Here is a 21460-nt window from a genome sequence, read left to right on the forward strand (position 1 = left end):
CATATGGTGGGCAGACTCCTCCACATCGTTTAAATTCCATTTCTTTCTGTTTCTCTTTTGCCAAGCATGTGTAGTCTGAATATGTCGTGTTCATTAAATGTGTGTATGATGTGATTCCACTACACCCCCTTATGAATGAACATTGACCAAAGGCTACTACCTACACTGAATATATATATATATATATACACATATGTATTTATTTTTTTTAAACACATAGCTCAAAAAATACTAGTTTGAGCTATATGTGGATGAGTCACAGTGCAATAGCTATAAAGATTAAGCAATTCCTCTTTAAGAATGTATGCAACATGGAAAATTGGTGTGTGGGTCTCAATGCCCTCTGCTCCACATTTTTTATTGTATGTAAAAATTGTTGATGTTTAAAAAGTAAAAAAAACTGGGTGTGCATTTGGAATGTTTTCCTCATACACTCATGTATTACTTCTCTTACCAACAGAGGTTGTACCAAGTAGTATTGTGATCTTTTTTCCTTCTGACTATATTTTAAATTTTGATAAATAATATTTAGAAGAGGTCCGATTCTTGAAGGCATTTCAGTGAGTTGTTGTCTTCTGGTTAAAATGAGTAAGAGTGCCCCCATTGGGTTAGGTTCATACATATGTCCTAAACTTTACTTTAGATAACCTATGGACTTTTAATTTATTATTATTTATAGTAATAACTGTGGACAATTAATGATAAGGTTTAAAAAAAAAAAACTTTTAAGCCTTTCCTTTCAGGCCAGTTTTGGAAACAGAGCCTTGAATTTTGAAGCCTGTCTTGTATAGCTGCTGTTGATGGCATTTAAGCAATTGCCTTATACCAGGTTTTTTGTGAAAGACTGTTAACTAGCATCTCTCTTGTGTGATTTGTGTCCTCGGGTGGACATGCAGTGATGCTACCTACACATGTACATGTTTTTTATTGGACAGCTCAAGCACTGAACTGTCTCATGGGGAAAGAAATGAGGAGCATGACAGACAAACCATAAAAGACAGACCATGAGAAGGTATGAACTTCCACTTTGCAAACATTCTGCAATTGGAAGGTTATTTTGCACAGTTGGTGCCTACTGGTCCAACCTAAGGGGCCTATCTGAAGCGAATTAAAGACTATAATGTTGGCTATTCCAGTTCAAAGAATGGAATAAAATGTTACCATAGAAGAATAGTAAATGTTCGTATTTTCTTAATTAGATAATATATTGTGTTTGAACTTGTTTGTATTACAATAAACTCTAACGTGGTGCACTCTTGGTGTTTGGAATTTGCATATACACTTTTTATGACTAAAAAATTTTAAAATCTTACATTTAAATTTAAAATTTTAACTTTAAAGTTTTTGTTTTTTGTTGTTGTTGTTGTTTTTTAATTTATTTGACACAGAGAGAGAGAGAGAGCACAAGTAGGCAGAGAGGCTGGCAGAGAGAGAGAGGGTGAAGCAGGCTCCCTGCTAAGCAGAGAGCCCGATGTGGGACCCGATCCCAGGACCCTGAGATCATGACCCGAGCCGAAGGCAGAGGCTTAACCCACTGAGCCACCCAGGCACCCTAAAATTTTAACTTTAAATGAGCACTTTCCTCGTACTTTGTGCTGGTGCGAGAATGCGACTTAAGTCCCACCTGTCCCTTTTTAGACAGATATATTTCAGAATTTAAGACCACTGAACTCTGCTTCCTATAATCCTAATTAGGTAGCTTACTGGGTATAAATCTTAATTCTCTTCTGACATCATCCTCTACATTTCCTTGAGACAGTGATGGCTATAATCATAAGTGGAGATCTAGCATAACAGCTAAGAGCTTGGACTTTTTTTTTCCTCATGACTTACTTGTAAATGAAAGTTTGTATCTTTTGACCCCTTTCACCCATTTTTCCTACCTTCATCCCCCACCTCTGGCAAACACCAGTTTCCTGTATCAGAGCTTTGTTTTTGGTTTTGTTTTGTTTGTTAAATTCCACATAAAGATGAGATCATACAGTATTTGTCTCTTCTCTGACTTATTTCACTTACTGTAAAGCCCTCAAGGTCTATCTGTGTTGTTGCAAATGGCAAGATTTCATACTTTTTTATGGCTGAATAGCATTCCATTGTGTATATACACCATATTTTCTTTACCCATTAACGGACACTTAAATTGCTTTCATATTTTGTAAGAGCTTGGTGTTGAAGTCAGACAATGGGTATGTCCCAGCTCCATTTACTAGATGGGTGGCCTTTAACAATTCCTTTAAGATCTATGAAAGACTGTCCTCAGATAAAAATGGTATAAAATTTTTAAAAAATGGTATAGAATTTAATTTTTTCCAGTTGCCTCCAAGGTAAAAAGAGGCTCTCAAAGTCAGGAAATCAAGGTCTGGAGTCAGTTATGGCAGGCTATAACTTTGCAGGCTATGCCTTTCCTAGCTGTGTGGCCATGGGCAATGTTCTCAAACTCTCTGAGTCTCAATTTCATCTCCATAAAATGGGGCTAATAGTAATTCCAGTACATACCTCACGGGGTTACTATTAATGATAGACCTATAAAGAGCCTCTAGTTGCGTATCATTTTACAGGTAAGGATACTAGACCAAAAGAGGTTAATGATTTCCAGAGTAGTCACTAAACACTTCATGCTTCCCACTTTACCTCACTGCCTTCTCTGCAAGATTCTGACTCATCCCCCCATCCAAAGATCACATTTTTTGGTGCCCTTTTTAGACCTGAGTATATTGAATAGTTTTCCAACCTTTCAAACCCAGGTCATTCAAGCATGAGATATATTATATCAGCATCATAACTAAAACACTTGGCTTGACCTTTCCCTGCATGGCACAATTTTTTTTTTAAGTTTAGTCTCTGGAATCCTAACCATAGCTCTTAAACTAGCTATGCATTTCCCATTTTCCACACAAACCACCATCAATTCTGACAGCCACCCACAAACTATTGTCACAATCTATCTTTGCATTACCTTGGAGAATGAAAGTAACTTACAAGTTGAGAGGGAAGTACAGAAAAGTAAGGAACTTGCTGAGAAGGTGGCAAGCAGAAGCTGTAAGGTATGGCCACAGCATTCTCATTAATTTTGTTCACCAGCTCAGGAAGGTGGGATAAAAGTGAGTTGATGAAGGTTGAACTGTTAAATAATAACCCTTTTATTAGTGCACTTGGCTAAATGTGATGGCTCAGCCTCTGTTGGGGGGGGGGGGGTGTGCAATTAATCCATGTACTTGCCAGACACAACAAGAGGGATAAGAGACTTGTGTCTACGGAGATAAATAGATACTGTGAATTTCCCGGGTTTATTGGGAGAATGTGTCACTGTCATGCCAGAAGGAGAAAACTTTTCTGATGAAACAGGAGCAAAATAGGGCTACAGTAAAGAGACTGTTTCTCATAAACTCTCCATATGAGGAGTCTACTACGTCCACAGAGCTTTGTTACCAACTGAATGGCAATAACACAGTATTTCTCTTTAGTGGAGAAGAAACAAAACCATGTGAGACGTAAACGCAAGTATGAGAGATCCAGATGAAACCCAAAGGGGAAGTCTTCACAGTGATGTCTATTCACTCCACAAAATGGGTTCTTAACATCTGCTTCTCTGGGTATACATCCAAATGGACTGTATATCAGAGTCCTGGAGGGAAGCAAATCTCACTCAGATGGTTTCGATGAAAAGCCTTTAACCAAGGGATTTTTCTAAACGGTCACAGCAAGATTAAAGGAACCAACAAGAGCAACTGAGATACAGGAACCAGAAATAATAGGAAGCCTTACCTCTCTAGGCCTGATGGGGCAACAGGAAAAAAATGGTGTTACTGCAGCTCAGTGTGGGCAGAGCTTTGGAGGAGAGGCCTTTCAGCAAGCAGGTGACATACCACTGCCAGAGATGTCAGAGAGGAAGTGGAGGATCCCCAATCTTTCTTTTCCTTCCGTCTGGTATCTGGCTACTTTGATACGTTTTCCTTCACAACCCACGCTCTCTCTTCTGAATTAGCAGCTTGCTTCCATTAGCCTTTTCATTATCCAAGTTGATACTTAGACTAAAGCCACCCTCTAATTCCAGTAATGAAAAGTCAGAAATAATCAGGTCATGATAGCATATGGTTCTATTTCATGACCCAATCCACATGTCTGATGAAATCTGACAGAGAGTTAGTCACACAAGACTGTAGATAAAAAAAAATATAGACCCTACTGTTAGGTAAGGCAAAAAACATCACACACACACACACACACACACTTTTTAAAACTTTTAGAAGTATATATTTTTTAAGATTTTTTTTTAAATGTTTTTTTTTTAAAGATTTTATTTATTAATTTTGACAGAGAGAGATCACAAGTAGGCAGAGAGGCAGGCAGAGAGAGTGAGAGGGAAGCAGGCTCCCTTCAGTGCAGAGAGCCCGACGCGGGACTCGATCCCAGGACCCTGAGATCATGACCTGAGCCAAAGGCAGCGGCTTAAACCACTGAGCCACCCAGGCGCCCCAAGATTTATTTTTTTAAAACATTTTATTTAATTACTTATTTATTTGACAGACAGAGGTCACAAGTAGGCAGAGAGGCAGGCAGAGAGAGAGGGAGAAGCAGGCTCCCCGCTGAGCAGAGAGTCTGATGCAGGGCTCAATCTCAGGACCCTGGGATCATGACCTGAGCCAAAGGCAGCCATTTAACCAACTGAGCGACTCAGATACCCCAGAAGTATATACTTTTAAAAACAAACCTCAATATATTTTCAATGACAATGTTTTACAATTTAAAAAAATTTTTTTTTCTATTTATTTATTTGACAGAGATCACAAGTAGGCAGAGAGGCAGGCAGAGAGAGGAAGGGAAGCAGGGTCCCCGCTGAGCAGAGAGCCCGATGCGGGGCTCAATCCCAGGATCCCAGGATCATGACTTGAGCCGAAAGCAGAGGGTTTATTTAACCCACCGAGCCACCCAGGCGTCCTGCAATTGTTCTTACACAGATTTCAACTCTTGGTTTTTTAGTTTAGCAGCTAACCCTGTGATTCTGTCCAAGGTGCTGAAATCATTTGCCGGCAACTAAGATTTTGAGCAAGAAAGTGTATCTATTAAGAAAAAAAAAATCTTTTGTTTTTTTTTGTTTTGGGGTTTTTTGTTTTGTTTTGTTTTTTTGTTTCAGAGAGGGAGAGAGACAGGGAAGGAGCAGAAGGAGAGGGAGAGAGAGAATCTTAAGCAGACTTCACGCCCAGCATGGAGCCTGATTAGGGGCTCTATCTCACAATCCTGAGATCATGACCTGAACCAAAATTAAGAGTGAGATGCTTATCTGACGAAGTCACCCAGGTGCCCCATGTTAGGAAAATTTTATGTATAAAGATACATATTTGCCCCTCTTATTAGAAAAGAAACTGGTATAGTATTAATTACTTTATTAAACTATTTAAGATAGGATCTCTCTTGCTTACAAAGCAAACTCTTCTTGGGCCTTCCTCCTCTAACCGTGGTCCCCCTAACAGCAGCTCATATCGCATCAGCATCACCTGGGAGTTTGTAAGAACTGTGGAATCACAGGCTCTACCCCAACCTGCTGAACCAGAATCTGAATTTTAACAGGATCCCAGGTGATTCTTACACACATAAAATGTGAGAAGGACTGCACTGCTGTACTTTAAAACAGTGATTATACACCCTGGGAAGATTTTTGAAAACCTAATACCCAAGATGAAACCCAGACAACAGGATTTTTTAAAGCTCCTTGGATAATTCTAATGTACAGCCAAAATAGAGAACCACTGATTTTTTAGAGCAAACTTTGTATCACTACCTCAAATGGAAAACCAGTATCACCTGCCATAGAGAAACCATTTTAAAAGGCCAAAGATTGTTAGTAATTCTCACTTTATACTACTGTCTGAAATTAACATCTATTCTCCCTTTGTTAAAAAGACAAAAGAGAGGGGCACCAGGGTGGCTCAGTGGGTTAAAGCCTCTGCCTTTGGCTCAGGTCACGATCCCAGAGTCCTGGGATCAAGCCCCGCATCCGGCTGTCTGTTCAGCAGGGAGCCTGCTTCCTCCCCTCTCTCTCTGACTACTTGTGATCTCTGTCTGTCAAATAAATAAATAAATAAAATCTTTAAAAAAAAAAACAACAAGACAAATGATAGGTACTAAGGGCCTACTACCACCACATTGAGACTTTCTCCTTAACCTAATTAGAAGGATTGACAACAAATTAGAAAGGGAAATTTTTTTTCACAATGTTCTTCAACGTTACTGAAGCCAAGTCTTCCATCATATAAACCTACTCACATACCCTTTTTTATAAGCTCTATACTTTAGGAAACACTATTAAATAAGGAGCTTTCAGCAGGTTCCTTATTTTAGTGATTCCCAATCTTAAACCTATGTCCAGACTCTATATACAGATGAAGTCAATCAGAACCTAGGGAAATAGGCCCAAGGCATCAGAATTTTCTAAAACTTTCCCAGGTGATTCTGATACACAGCCAGGATTGAGAACCACTTGCCTGCTTGGTTAACACTTGGTTGGCCGTAAAAACTGGGAAATTATAATACAGCTTTCCCAAATAATCTGTCTGTGGCCATTTTCCTAATTCAGACCTTCCACAATCAAATGATTGAGATTTCACAGTGTTGAAGATTAGGAAAGCTGAAAGACACACCCATCTACCCCTTCACTCTAAGTGTTAAACCTGCTGAGAATAGACTGGTGGAGATCAATTATCAGTTCTGTTACTGGAAAGGTGGAATGGAGTACCTCAGTTGAACTGACAGTCAATGGAGTTCCTACTCAAACAGTTTATATTTTGGTTCAAACACTCATGAGAGACTCTGGAACTGCACAAAAGACAGTTAGAAGCAGAATTTCTGTCCCCCAAGTAGAGTCCTATCAGTGAGGACAATCAGAGATGGACCTCTAGACCCTCCTCTGGAAGCCACACTGGGACCAAAACCCACTTAGGATTCCTATATGGAAATGTGAGCATGGAAACAATTCCTTCTTTCTGAAGCCTGAGAAGCAGAAAGATAAGGTGGCTTTCTCATATATATGGTGTTTCCTCTTCCTCTTCTAGAAATCAGTCAAGACTTTCCCTCTCCATTGGGGATGGAGTAAAAAAAAAGAGTTGAGAGAAGGTACCTTCCAAATACTTCTGAGAATAAAATCAAATTTTCCTAAATTATGGGTTAAGATAGAACAATTAGAAAGAAAAAATGGTTCACCCTATACTCATCTCCTCATGACCCAGGCAATTTTACAAATGTGGCTCAAGAAATTTCACAAACCAGGGGCGCCTGGGTGGCTCAGGGGTTAAGCCCTTTTGAGGTCTTCAGCTCAGGTCATGATCTCAGGGACCTGGGATCGAGCCCCGCATCGGGCTCTCTGCTCAGCAGGGAGCCTGTTTCCCCCCTCTTTCTCTCTGCCTACCTCTCTGCCTACTTGTGATCTCTCTCTGTCAAATAAATAAATAAAATCTTTAAAAAAAAAAAAAAAAAGAAAGAAATTTCACAAACCACAAGCAGACAGTCAAGCGTGCTGCACTGTTAAAATACTTAGAAAAAAGACAAGAAAAGATCTTTCTGATCCTCCAGAATCTCGTGTCATCAAATTAGGGCTACTGGGTGCCTCCAAAGGCATAATTCTATCCTCAAGTTCAGAGATTCTCAGCCCTGGCCTACCTACCACTCACTGCTGGCACACAGTTCTCTAAAAGCTCTGAAATTAAAAGTAATTTCATTTGACTTTAATTAAAATAAGAATGCCAAATAGCACTTTTAGGAGTGAACAAAAGTGGCAGCGATATCAGACACCTTCATAGCATTGCAACTCCATAGGTTCCTGGTGTGCAGGATGTAGGTCATGCAAATCTGGGTTCATATCCTGATTCTACCACTTGCCAGCTGTGTGACACTGGGTAAGTTACTTCCAGTCTCTGAGGTACTGCTGCCTCATATGGAAAAGGAGGAATAATGATAGTACTGACTTCAAAACGGGGTGGTGGGAATTACTTATAACATTTTTTAAGTATTTGGAACATATTTATAGTATTAATAAATTGTGTTACTGTTATTTAGTTCCCCATGATAGGCACAAGAAGAACACTGCAAATTCCAGGACTTCTCTGGGAAACTGGGACAGTTTTGTGTTGATGAGGCCACTCCTGGAAAGAGTCATGTGCCAGCTTTCTCTTTCCCAAAGTGGGGAAAGCATATCATTCATTGCAGTCATCCACTGACAGTCCCTGAAAAAGATAGAGCATCAAGGATTTGGAAGACTAGTGGCAGGACATCAGTCACTCCACAGTCATTTTCAATACCATGAAATGTGGCCTCCAGTTATACCCTGATTCTTTCTCTCAAACTGTTTGCATCCACTGCTAATCTCTGGAGTAAAACGTCAGCCTTCAGGATGATGTGATAGAGGCTGCATAAAGGCCACTTGCCCATCTCATTAGGGTTGCCAGCATTTGGCTCCAAGGATGAGAAAAATGGAAATAGTCCTGCTGGTGGGTGAGGGCTGATACAGGTATATGACCTGTCCCCAAGATGTCAAGTATGTCTCCAGGGCTCTGAAAGAGGACACAAATATTCCTCAGCTGGAGACAAGGGCTTCTTGTTATTGCAAATTAATCTTATAAATATCTGATTTCTAACAGGCTATAAGGAAATGACTCCCTGTTGTTAAACGTGTGTGCCTCTTAGTGTATCTGATTTCTGGGGGCATAGTGATGGTGTTCTGACACTGCTGTCCCTGTGAGGTCTGCAAGAGAAAGGCCACCATTGTGAGAAGACAGGACAGGGTCTTCCCCAAGAATGAGGTTATCATAGCGTATGAAGAAGCAGGCCATTGGACAGGGCAAAAGGAAATGGGCCTGGAAAAGTAGAAGAAAGAGTACAGCTTCTTTCTCTTGATTTGTACAGTCTAGATGTCTATAATAGGTTTCCTGGGAAGGATATGGTAAAGGCGGGGCTTGAAGCCAGACGAAAGAGGACCAGGATGGTTCATCTTTCCTGAGATTTCTATTGAGATTGGTCTACTTAGAGGCAATTCTACTTCAAGTTTTAGTATTTCCTTTGATGCTTTTTTGTCACAGTCCCAGACCTTTAGCAAAGTCCTATTTAAATATCCCCTCTTGTCTTGGTGGAACTGAAGTATTAAATGAGAGTGTATCCCCAACCACGTCAAGCACAGTTTTAGGGGTGGTAAGCCCCTTCCAAAGAGAAAGTGAGGAGGATCATACCTCATAGTGAGAGAGATGTGCTGAAGGAGGTAGCAATACTTTTGAGAGATTAACTTCTCTCTTTGGTTTACACATACGCTGCTAAGTTATAAAAGGATTTAACTGATGCCATATTATCTCAGTCCAAAAAAAGCTAAATGTATAATAATGCAAAAATGCCTCTGACCATCCTATAGACATACAAAGAGCTACATGAAAAATGTTCTGTTAATCATAATGTTCCTAAATTTTTCTGTCATGCCTCTGTGTGTTCCCTCAGGTCCTCCTTCAATATTTCTGGGTGTCTCTGTGGTCATTTAACATGCTCTCAATCTGTTAGCTATTGTAACCCCATGGAGTCCTCCCTGTTATTCCTCTCTCGTCCCAGGTCCTCCTTGTTGATGTCCCCCAAACATGAAGAACTTCAGAGGACCTCACTATTGCCATCACTGACAGAGACCACCAGGAAAAGGCCAAAAAAAAGCTAGAATAGGGTCACATTCCAAGCATAAGTGAGAAATCGTCTCCTTCCAGTTCAAGTCAACTTGGCATACATTTGGGAAAAAATCATAAAATCTCTAACTATGAAGAAATAGTTCACAGAAGAGGAAACCTAGAGGTGAGTGAATGAATGAATGAATGAACAAATGGATGAATACATACATACATACCATGTGCTAATTTACTAAAAATCAGGAATGTGAACATTAAAACATCAACAATTTTCACACCTCTTGGATTGACAATCATTAAAACAAACACACAGCCTCGAATGTTGGGTGGATATAGAAAAGACAAATACCTATGATGAGGGCAAAGAGATATGAGCACTTTGAAGAGAAAGTAGGCAACAGAAAGAACAACCTTACCACCAAACAATTCTAATTCCAGCTGTATACTTTAGGAAAAAAAATTCTCATGCATGTGCTCAAAGCCATGGGTACCAGCATGTTTATGGCAGCACTCTGGCATTAGCAACAACCTAGAAACAGCCTACATGTCCATCAAGAGGAAAAATGGTTAAATAAATAGGATCCTACATTACAGAGCAAATGTTCATTCATTATATAATAATCTTCTCCCTACAAGTACAAGGAGAACCTGTGACTGACTAACCAGATGAATATGCAAAGGCAACAGGGTGTCACTCTTGTGACTGCATTATACCACATAAGGCTCTGTTAGAGTAGAGTGAGAGAGTCTTGCTGGCTTTGACAAATAAGCTGCCATGCTGTGAGAGAGCCACATGGCAAGGAACTGTGGGTGGCCCTCCAGGACCTAGACGTTACCTCAAGCTAACACCAAGTAAGAAGCATGGCCTTCAGTCATAGAGCACAAGGAAATGAATTCTGGTAGCAGCCTGACAAGGTTAGGCCTGAATTTTACCCCAGTCAAGGCTCTCAATAAGAATGCTACTTAGCCAATCCCTTGAATACAGCCTTCTCAGATCCTAGCAGAAGACCCAGGTAAGTAGTGTCTGTACTCCTAACCCTTAGAAACTGAGATCATAAATATGTGTTGTTTTAAGCCATCTAATTTATGGTAATATGTTACACAGAAGTAGAAAATGAATACAGATAAAACATTCATGAAAAGAAACAAGAGTTCAAAGAAAAACCACAAAATTGTGATGTCATGATGTTCAAGTTTCAACAAGAAAGAAGTAATCAGCTAGACAAATGCTCCCAAATCTAAGTAAAGGATGACCAAGACATATCCTCACACAGAGCAGTGTCAGAGCAGTGCACAGGTCAGAAGCCAGGTGCCAGTGGACTGAGGAGCAAGCAGGTGAGGAACTGGAGACAGCTAGTCAAGAAGTTTGTCAGCGAGGAAGACTGAAAGGGAACTGTTCCCTGTATGGAGGCTTAAGGCTAATGGAGGTTGGTTGGTTTTATTTTCTTTATAAAATATTTTTTTATTTTATTTTCTTTATTTTCTTTATAAATCAAGAGAAACTCAAACATGCTGACCTGGTATCTCACAGGTTTTTACTCAGAATCGAATGGTTTAGTATTCAGTGGCTCCACCAAGTCTGCACACTGGGACCACCTAAGGAACTTTAAAAAATGCCCATAACCAGTGTGTATCCGTCCAATAAATACTACCCAACAATAGAAAGGAACAAAATACCAGCACATGCTACCAAATGAACTTCACAAACATGCTAAGCCAAGGAAACCAGACACAAAAGATGACATACTATATGATTTCACTTATATAAAATGTTTTTTAAAAAGAAAGTCCATAGAGACAGAAAGTAGACTAACAGTTACCTGAGACTGAAGGTGGGAATGGAGACTAAGTGTAAACTTTTTTTCTTACCACCGTTCCATTAAACAAACTTTCTCATCTCGTATGTCCCCAGGTGTTGGCTTCTGGCAGTCGAACCTTCTGCTGGGGAACCTTCTCTCTCCAGATGATACTCACGCGCGGGTATCACTGAAGGATGACCCCTAGCCAGCTCCCTTCTGGTAAGGTGGGGCAACCTAGCCTCTATGGGTCAAGGGAATGCAAAGGCAACCTTATCTCCCACTCAGCTTTCAGCCAGGAGCATGGCTTGGGTTTTAGGCATGCAATAGATAACAGTTACTTTATTCCTCAAGTTTCAGGGACCTTTCCAAGGACCTATGTTTAAGTCCACTACCACCCCCACTTCTGTCTCCTGATGGGAAGAGGAGGGAGAAACTCATCAAAAGTCTAAAAACTCTCTTTCTAAAGATACTTCCACTCTTTGGTTTATTCATTCTCTACTCTCTTCAACTCCTGAATGAATCTCCCCAGAGTCCTTAGTCTGAGGATGAGCTAATGCTAGAAGATCCAATCTGGCGGCCTGCCAAAGTCCTCTCAAAATAATCAAACACCTCACTCTAGAATATGTGCCTTGCCCCTATTCCTTTCAGCTTTGGGAATCACCCAAAACTCTGAGACATGAAGACTGCAGCCATCCATTAACCACCAACTTCATCTTGCGTTGGCTGGCCACAGGATCCAGAATGTGTGATGACCAAACTGTGCCTTAAGTACATGTGTTTCTTCCAGGTAAAAATCATGAGTAAATGAATTGTTACAATGAAGGGAAAGGTGAGTTCAAGGGGCAGAGAGATAGCATTAAGGCACTGGGCTTTCACTTGGACATCGTTCCATATGGCTATGCTGTGCTTATCATGCTAAGTGGGTGTGTGATGCTATGAAACATCATCATCATTATCACCCAGCTTTGCTCATCTAAAAACACACTGCTCCAGTTCATCAAGAGCTTTTAATGCAAGCAAAAATCTAAGAGTTGGATGGGACAAAGTATGTCACATCCAGTATATAATCTGGAACTTCAGTCTCATTCTATGGTTTGTTCTGGCCTGTGGTCACATTTTCATTAAGGCAATGTTTTAAACATGTGTCAAAGTTTAAGGATCCCATCATCAATTCTTCAGCTTAAAATACCAGCCAGTTCTTCTCTAGCATGGAGTCAGTGAACTTTTTCTGCATGACAAATGATGATGATGATAAATAATTTTTTAAAGTAATCTCTACCCTCAACATGGGGCTTGATCTCACAACCCCAAGATCCAGAGTCAAATGCTCTACCAAGTGAGCCAGCCAGGCAACCTCCCTTTTTTTAAGTAAAAGATGATAAATAATATTGACTTGAGGACCATACTATCTTTGTCAAAATTACTCAATTCTGCCATTATAGTGTGAAAGCAGGCACAGACAATGCATAAATAAATGAACGTGCCTATATTCCAATAAAACTTTACTGGCAGGGGTGCCTAGGTGGCTCAGTTGGTTGAGCATCCAATTCTTGGTTTCAGCTCAGGTCATGATCTCAGGGTTGTAGGACTGAGCCCCACATGAGGCTCCATGCTCAGCAATGGAGTCTGCAGCCGGTTCTCTCCTTTTCCCTCTGCCTCCACTCCTCTCCCAGCTCATAATAAATAAATAAATTAATTAATTCTTTTAAAAATAAAATGAAATATGCCATTTTCTTACTTAACTTAGTCCCAGACTCAGAGTTTCTAATAGGCAACAGTATCTAAATAGAATTTAATATTGTGGATTTTTTCCCCCTGTTTGTTTTCATGGTTGTCTCTTATTTATGGCAATTGACTGATAATTGGCTTTTCATTCATGATATAAATATATGACATAAATATTATATAAATTTTCCTTATAAAGTAATTTTAAGGGGTGCTTGGGTGGCTCAGTGGGCTGAGCATCCAACTCTTGGTTTTGGCTCAGGGCATGATCTCATGGGTCATGGGACCAAGCTCCACAGTGGGCTCCATGCTCAGTAGGAAGTATGCTTAAAGATTCTCTCCCTCTTCTCTCCCTCTGCCCTTCCCTCCACTCATTTCTCCCCTACCCCCCAAAATAAAATAAATCTTAAAAAAAATAATAAAGTAAATTTAAGGTAAGTCATTTTAAAGAAAAAAATTAAATAAGTCTAGAAGTAATACACAGACATGGCAAAATAGTGAAGGTGCTATAGAATTAGACATCACAGATCACAAGAGTGATGCCAGTGAAGGAAAGGAATTTCACCTAGATCACACAGCATGCAACGGACTGAGATGGAAATCAAACACTAGGTCTCTCTGTTCCCAATCTTTTAGTCTTTCTGGTAACCCAGGCTCATGCTCACTGATCAAGTCCCCTTATTTGTACTGGATAGCCCCAGCTGAAACCCCATCAGTGACCCTTTTTCCTTCCTCTTCGCAGAGGGGCACACTGTCACCAGGCAGGATGGTGGAGGATACAAACCTTGTCCATCAGCTCTGGCCTCTCATGCAGGAGAGTGGAAGAGAGCCCTGACATGCCTAAGAAAGCAGCCAGTCAGGGTCCACCACTCAGGTAGCTATGTGCTGCTCTATCCCAAAACCTGGTGAAGAATGAGGAAGTTTCAGCAGCTATTGGCACTAATGAGAATACATAAGGAGTCTGAGGAGGATGCTAAAGTTTGAGAAGTGGGCAATGGAACTTGATTCTAGCAACAGGGATTTGTGGAGGCCAAGGGGCCCAGTCTACTCAGAACCAAGGGCAGAGCCTGCACTGCTCATGTCCTAAGTGAAAATTGCTGCTGTGTCATTGGGCATGAGTGGTACTTGTGTTGTTCACTACTGTATCTCCATGTCCTGAGGCATAGCAGACACTCAATGAAAACCTGTCAATGACTAATGAAGGCAGATCTTGAGAAAGAAAGAAAGGAAAGGGGCGGGGAGAATGGGGTACGAGAGAGAAAGAAACACAAAAGGGAGGACAAGGGAGAAGGCAAAGAAAGACTAATCTCTATGTGGGCAGAGATTGTCTAATGTCTTCTCTAATATTTCTCCAACTGGTAAAACAGTAAATAGCACATGACAACACTCACATGAATACCTTCTGAATAAATGAATGAACGAACAGAAAGGAAATATGAAACATTCATAAATAACTAACAAAATTTAAAAGTGGCAAGAGTCAAAACCATTCTCTGTGTGCTCTACCATTTATTGAGCACATAGTCTAAGTACTCAGTGGACACTAATGATATTAACCATCGCTATTATCACTGGTCTTGCTGAACACCAGACACAGTGCCAGGAGCTTTACATGGATTATCTCATGTAATCCCCAAGGCAAGACCTCTTACCAATCTCATTTTACAGGTGAGATAACTGAAACTCTGGAAGACCAGTATCGTGCTCAAAATCACTCAGCTAACAAAGACGATGGTGGAATCAAGATCCTCATGCAGGTCTATACGTCCCCAAATTCTGGAATCTGTCCCTCATAGGGGTATAATAATATGACTCTCCAAGATTAATAAGAGTACACTTACCATGATGAGCACAAAGTAATGTACAGAATTGCTGAATCAGTACATTGTATGCCTAAAACTAATATAGCACTATGTGTTAACTATACTGGAATTAAAATAAAAATAATAATAATACCCCTCAAAAAGCTGGACAGACTTCACAGGTGTTTGAGAAGAGTCAATCAGACACAGAAAGTGGAAGGGGAAGAGAGAGGGAAGAGATAATCATGGAGATATTACTGGGACTTACCAAGACATGGGACTCTCTCACCTTTCTGAGCATACATTGTCTTAAGGCAGGGCACAAATACATGATTTCTTTGACCAATGGTACATGAGAAAAAGTGGCCTAAATCACTTTTTGTCCTTTCAGAGTCACTAAGTGATTGTGCTTTCTTTTCCCTGCCAAGAAGTTGTTGAAAGAATCTGGGCTAAGCCAATACATCGAGGTCAGCCACATAAATCCACAGTGAATTTTAAATGAGAAATGAATGTGTGTCAAGTACTCTATTTAGGTGATGTTTGTTATGGCAGCATCACTTTGCTTACCCTCAGTAATACAATGATAACTATGAAAGAGTAACAAAGCAGTGGCACCTATAAATATGGAATGAAGGAAATAATGTTTGCATAAAACAATCTATTAATGGATGTCAAATGAAAGAAGTTTTCAGTCTGCTTAAAAATAGAGGAGCAGGGGCACCTGGGTGGCTCAGTGGGTTAAAGCCTCTGCCTTCGGCTCAGGTCGTGATCCCAGGATTCTGGGATCAAGCCTGGCATTGGGCTCTCTGCTTAGCAGGAAGCCTGGTTCCTCCTCTCTCTCTCTCTGCCTGCCTCTCTGCCTACTTGTGATCTCTGTCTGTCAAATAAATAAAATCTTTAAAAAAAAAAAATAGAGCAGTATCAACCCTATTGAAAAGGTGATACAATATGGTCGACAGTGGAGTGTGACTGACCTGGATTTAATTCCTGTCTCAGTTACTCACCAGACTTAGACTTAGCCTGGTTAGACTTAGCCTGAGTCTGTTTTCTCAACGGTAACATGGGATTGCCAGTAACACTAACCTCACAGAGTGGCTAGGAGTTTTAAATGACATTATGCACACAAAGTGCTCAACACAGTACCCAGTACGGGGTAAGTCCTCAAGAAATGTTAACTATTATTACTGAAGGAGGTGAAGGTTGCTGGCAGAAATGAAAAGCTTGAGATTCCCCCTTCCCAACAATGCCCTGTAATCCTGAAGGGGTTAAACCAAGACACACATGCATACACACACACTCATACACAGTCACACGCAGCCCACGCACTGCCCTTTGATTCCTCTCCCAAGGCAGGAATGGAAATGAAGTCTGCCAACTGTGCAGCCTTAATTGCATTTTCTTCCTGAAAGAGGGTCTGGTGCAGAACACCTGCGGTCCAGCGCTACGTGACAGCAAGGCTGTCGTGCAGGCAGTGGTGGCACAGGCAGCATGTAAATTCGGGGGCTCTGGGACCTGAGACACAGCCAGACATGGCAGATCCCTGGGTGCCCCTCCCAAGTGCTGCCCCTGTCCCAGAAATGTTGCTTCCTGTGCAAGGCTAGGGACAGCCTGGAAGTTGCAATTAATCCCCTTCTCAAAGGCCCCAAGGGACTGAGAGAAGAGAAAGAGGGGTCCAGACATTTTCCTGATACCCTGGGAGGCAGAATACACAGCAAGGTGTTGAGAGCAGAGGTTTTGAAATGCAAGAAACAGGCACAAAATGAAACTCTGACATCACTAGCTGCGTAGCTTAAGCAGGTACCACATGCTCCATGAAAACATGAAGTTAATCAACTTCAGTTCAATATGGAAAGGTAAGTACAAAAATAAATACATGTACAGCTAGAGACCAGCAAAGAGAAAGGAGCAAGAAAATCTCCATGGACAGAAAGGAACCCTCATATGAGACTCCTGGAGGAGAGATGGGGTTGAAGGGTAAGATACAGGATGGCTTTGTGGGTAGTGTCAGTGAAATGGTGTGGTGGAAATCCTAAACTAGCAGAAATTACTGAAGCAAAACATTTAAGGAAGGAGAAAACAAGGGCAAAGAATAGGAAAACAACAATCAGGGCAGACCTTGGAAATCTGAAGCTTGGATTTATCCTACAGGCAATAAACAGTCATAAAGGATTTGGAGTGGGAGTGAGACTTGCATTTTACAAGGACCACTCATGGCAGCTTTGTGCAGGAGGAGGGCCTGGAGGACTAGGAGGCTACTTCTTATACAGGCAAATGGTGATGGGGGCCTGGACCTGAGCTCCGAGTTAGAGCAGAAATTAAGTAATATTTTTATCACTCTGAACAGGAATCAAAATCTATAACAATGGTCCAAAGGTAAAGAAAATATTTGGAAACAAAGACCTTGGAACTGTGGTGAGTGGCTACTCCACCTGCTGCCCTAGCTTGCTCCAGTCTATTGTACCTTCTCTATTTGAAGGATAGCATCATTTGCTAAAACTAGCTGTTCCTAGTTTCTTTTATTCACTCAGTCATAAACAGCATCTACTCATTGTGAGGCACCATACTAGGCATGGGCACTCAGGGTCCACAGCAAACCAGAAAGACATGATTCCTAATCTCCTATCACTCTCAGTCTAGTGGGGACATAGGTACAAAACTATCAAACATAATTAACTAAAGAATTCTCAATTGTCAGAAACTATGAAGGAAATCAATAAGGCATTCCAGGCAGAGGGAGCTCTGTGTGCAAAGGGCCTCAGGTGGGGAAATGTTTGGCATGTACCAGGAACTCCAAGATAAGTGTGGCTGGAGCAAGTGATCAAGCTGGGAGAAACACAGAAATGTCCTAAACAACGGGCCATGCAGGCCTTGGGGAAGAGTTTGGATTTCATACTAAGTGCAAAGGGAAAAGCCACTGAATTGTCTGGTTAGGAGAACAAAGGGTCAAGTTCACATTTTATAAAGATCTCTCTGACTGCTGGATGCAAACTGACTTATAGATGAGCCAAGTGACTACAGGCATGCAGTGAGGAAAGGATTACAGTGATCCAGGCAAGAGATGATGTGGGCCTGGGCCAGATGGGTGAGCATGGCCACAGACAATGAGTGCAAAGGAAAATTAATTGGGCAAAGGTACAATCTACCTATTTTTAATTTTTTTTAAGATTTATTCATTTATTTTAGACAGAGAGAGCAAAAAAAGAGAGATAGAGAGAGAGAGAGTGCACAAGTGGGAAAGGGGCAGGGGAAAGACTCTTCAAGCAGACTCCATGCTGAGCACGGAGCCCAGTGAGGGGCTTGATCCCACGACCCATGAGATCATGACCTGAGCCAAAACCGAGAGTTGGGCATTGATTGAACTGAGCCACCCAAATAGGCCAAATTAACCTATTTTTTCCCCAAATCTACCTATTTTAAAGCTCACTTTGAAAGGAAAAAGTTTATGAATGCCACTACCATCTACACAGTCTCTTAAGCAGGAACCTAAGAGACATCCTTTTCCTGAGAGATGCCTTTCCACTTACCAGGAATTAATCACTGCTCATGGTTCCCTGTGGCCTCAATATCTGATGGAAAATCAAACAACACTGATCTTCCTTTCCTCCTGTAATGGTTGAATTGTGCCTCCCCAAAAAAATATGCTCAAGTCCTAAACCCCAGTACCTAGAAATGTGACCTTGTTTGGAAATAGGGTCTTTGCAGATATAATCGGGATTTAAGTTAAAATGAAGTTATACTGGATTAGAGGGGAACCTAAATTCAATCACTGGTGTCCTTCTAAGAGACGCACGGGGAGAATGTCATGTGACTACAGGGGCAGAGATGTACTTACAAGCCAAGGAACACCAAGGATTGCCTGTGACCACTAAAGGCCCAGAAGGGATTTCTCCTTTGCCCTCTTGTTGGTTTGCAAACTGGTTTCCACATGGAGTGGGCCAGGAGAGAATGAAGAAAAGAGGCAGGCCACTCCAGATGGGTGGCTGGCAGGGTTATTAAGCAAGGGAATTTATGAGGCTTGTCTTTGGCACTGCAAGGTTAGTAGATCTCTGCACACACCTGCCAGAACCTCAGAAGTTTATACAGACCTTAACGGGGTTCAATCACATCTACTGTCCAGGTGGTCTCAACAACACCTTACTCTCTAAAGACTGCATCCTTGGAACAGCTTCTACTGGGCAGAAAAATATTTCAAGGACAGGGAAGGAGTGAAGAGCCTCTAATTGCCCAGTGCCAGCTCTCAGGACAACCTGCAGTTACATCCACTTGATGACATCCTCTAACACTTTCCCAGAGATTCTGTATCTTAGCATCCCAATCAGGCTTTATCACAACATTCAGGCCTTAATCCACTGCAGCCTACACCCTCCCAGCTTTCCAAAATGCTAAGGTCTCCAATTTATGAGCCTGTTTCTCCCACCTCCTCTGCCAGCCCAACCAGCCAAATTAGCAGACAATACCCATTCTTCTCCAACATCAGCTCATCTGCTAACTTTTTTTTTTTTTTTTTTTAAGATTTTATTTGTCAGAGAGACAGAGTACAGGCAGGCAGAGTGACAGGCAGAGGGAGAGGGAGATGCAGGCTCCCCACGGAGCAAGAAGCCCAATGTGGGACTCGATCCCAGGACGCTGGGATCATGACCTGAGCCGAAGGCAGACGCTTAACCGACTGAGCCACCCAGGCATCCCTCATCTGCTAACTTTCTAACTTGAGCTTCAACCTTCAGCAGGGCATCAGTAGCCACCCAATATGGCCACAGTAGAAGCCAGCCCAGCACGCAGCCATGCTTTTCACTTCTCTGCCGCAGCACACACTCTGCGGTTCCTCAAACAAGTAGAATTTTCGGGTCATTCCTGCACTCACACAACGGTGCACAAGCATGTGACTCAATGGCTACCTCTCTCCACACAGAGGTGATAGCCAACAAGGCATATCCCCCACAGATGCATCCTTTCCAAGGCTTGTTTCTTCCTTCTCCTGACTGGCTCACCAAATGCTGGTTCAGAAAACCAGTACCTGGACAGCAAGAAGAGATGGAAGGAAGAGGTAGGCCAGTCCAAATGAGTAGCAGCAGAGTTAATAGGCAGGAGAACTTACTTATGAGGTTGTCCTGGGTGGCCACAAGACAAGTGGATCTGCACCCGCACACCATAATCTTCAGAGTTTATAAAGAAGCCTCATTGGGATTCAATCATTCTGTCATCTACATGTTCTCAACACCTCATTCTCTCAAGGCCTTGGCCTTGAAAGGGCTAAGATTGTAAGAATGGTGGGCGGAGTGTCCATTCCAAGAAGAGGGGAGGGTGTAAAGAGCCTCCAGCTGCCAGAGCATTCAGCTCATAGGTCAACCAGCAGTCATGTTCTCCCAGTGATCTCTTCTTAGATCTGCCGGAGCTCAGGAGGTACATGTCTTTCCCACATCTTAAACATTAAGAAACTGAAGCAAAAAAAAGCTCTCATTAGATATCTCAATGTTTCCAAAGACACTAGGATATATTATAAGAGTTGCTACCAGTAAGAGTAAGGTGCTGGCAAACTACAGCCAAATTTATTTTTTTATTTGTTATTTTTTTAAAGATTTTACTTATCCATTTGACAGACAGAGATAACAAGTACGCGGAGAGAGAGAGAGAGGGAAGCAGGCTCCCCGCCAAGCAGAGAGCCCGATGCGGGGCTCAATCCCAGGACCCTGAGATCATGACCTGAGCTGAAGGCAGCGGCTTAACCCACTGAGCCACCCAGGTGCCCCAACAGCCAAATTTAGCTGCCTGCCTGGTTTTGTAAACAAAGCTCTACTGGCACATAGCCAAGGGAGATGTTACAAACTTGCAACCTGCAGATAAAAAGTTCTATTATAAACTTCAAAGCTGCTAAGAGACTAGATCATAATTGCTTTCACTACAAAGAAGAAATGGTAATTATGTGGTATGATAGGTTATAGTTAGCTAATACTACAGCCATAATAATACTGCAACATATATCTAATCAGCACATCGCATACATTTTTAAAGTGACACCAATTCATGTGTCAATTTTATCTCAATAAAAAATATAGGGATGCCTGGGTGGTTCAGTCAGTTAAGTGTCTGCCTTTGGGTCAGGTCATAATCCTGGGGTTCTAGGACTGAGGCAGGTGTCAGGCTTCCTTCTAAGCAGGGAGTCTGCTTCTCCTTCTCTCTCTGCCCCTCCCCACTCTCCTTTTCTCTCTCTTTCAAATAGATCAATAAAATGTTTTAAAAATATATAAATATAAATAAAAACAAATGAATAATAAAGTCCTTCTTTTCCCTCTATCCCAAGGGATTAACTGCTATTAACAATTTCTCATCTGGCCTTCAAATTATTTTCTACATATAGATATCCTTTACATATATACACAGAAATGCAAATGATATCATACCTGCTGACACAAATTTTCATTTTCCACAGAACATGTTCTGGATACTTTTTTTTTTAAGATTTTATTTATTTATTTGACAGAGAGAGATC

This window comes from Meles meles, chromosome 21 (assembly GCF_922984935.1).
Source record: "Meles meles chromosome 21, mMelMel3.1 paternal haplotype, whole genome shotgun sequence".
Classification (NCBI taxonomy): Eukaryota; Metazoa; Chordata; class Mammalia; order Carnivora; family Mustelidae; genus Meles; species Meles meles.